Below are 1,690 nucleotides of genomic sequence, written 5' to 3'. Positions count from 1 at the left end.
TAGTGCTTTCTCTTGGATTGTTTCCAATTCCTTGATTTTGGCCAGCAGCGTACCGCTAATTGTTGTTCAGCGGTGAGTTCCACCATTTTTGTGTGTGAATATTAATTGAAAGATAATAAGGAGAATTTTATTGGTTTGAAGAACTAGATGCCCCACGGTGGGCGCCAATTGTTTTAGCAGGATTTTCTGAAGGATCCGGCTTAGTTATGTAGTGATCAGGGTATCTAGTTCTATAAGATTAGAATAGTGTAAATAAATGATAAAGAAAGAAATAAGTATAAAGTATAATGTTGTTATTATTTTGATAGACCTGACACAATATTGTATGAATATCTGAATGCTCAAGAATAAATAGAAAAAGTATAGATAAGATTGACTGATTATGAATATCCTTTACAATTGTTAAATTCTCTTATTTATAGTTCTCTACCGTCCTCCCCACGTTACAATGAATAACGTTATAAATGTATAACGTTCTCCCCAAAGGTAGGAGTTGTTGCCGGAATAATAGGGCATGCTTCCTATTAGTTCGCTTGACCCGTTCTCAACTCAACCAATCCTTAGCTTTTTCTCTTCTTTCCGTCCAGATTCATGGATTAAATAGTTTTAGGTTTGGACTTGGTCTTCCTTGAGAATAGGGCATGGTTATCTGGCTGATACAATCGCATTTCTTGTTTATCTGCTTAATCCAGGCTGTTTTTAGTACTCCGCCAAGCTATGATATACTGACTATCAGGCTTCTTTTCCAGGAATTAGTAGTCTTCTTGCCACAATATTCTCCAGCAGCTGAATAGTGGTCAGATTTGTCCGGTTCTTGTCTTGATCAATCAGCCTTGTTGAGTCAGGCCAGGTTATGGTCAGACAATAATAATGAAAATTAAATTAAGCATGACGACAAAATCTAAATAACAATTGAACATAAACTTGCAACTAATAAAGAGGAAGAACGAAATAAAACAATAAGAATGAATTGAAGAACAAGGATTAATTAATTACCGAAATAAAGGAAGCAAGACTGCAAAGTTTTCGATCCGAAAATTCTAGAGCAAAACAATTGCAATAATGAAAGATAACCTAATAATGTTTACTAAGTCCTTATTAAATAATAAGAGGAGTAATGGGCCGAAATTATAAATCATATTCAGACCAAACTAGAGATAAGTCGATCGACTTTTTTATCGTCGCGCAAATCCTTCAATGCGCACTGAACTTCAAACGACCACCATTTCTTCGAACTTGGGCAAATAGAGCGTTTTTTGGTGGCGTTGGAAAGATAACAGATAAGCTTTCACCTCCAATTTGAATCACCTGACTATCATTTGTAGAACTCGAGTTATGACTCTTCAAAGTAGGCACTAATAATGTGAAGCCTCTCTTTTGCTCTATAAGCTTCATTACTTCACTAGCTATGGACTCCAAAAAGGATAGTTTCCAAGCTCATTTCATACCAAGGCAAAGATTGCAAGCTTTATTGACGGGTTTTAGCTTGTTTGCACATACTCGAGCCTATAACCTCCATAAAACACAACACAACCCAAAGTAGCCAAAACAAGGGAGAATAGTAGATAACGCTACTCAATAATGCATAGAAATGCGTGCAAAATGATAGAATACGTGTATAAATAAAGCACACATCAAACCTCCCCAAACCAAACCTTTGCTTGTCCCCAAGCAAGCAATAGACACAAGA

This window comes from Silene latifolia, chromosome 5 (genome assembly GCF_048544455.1).
Source record: "Silene latifolia isolate original U9 population chromosome 5, ASM4854445v1, whole genome shotgun sequence".
Classification (NCBI taxonomy): domain Eukaryota; kingdom Viridiplantae; phylum Streptophyta; class Magnoliopsida; order Caryophyllales; family Caryophyllaceae; genus Silene; species Silene latifolia.
This window is presented reverse-complemented; position numbering follows the sequence as displayed.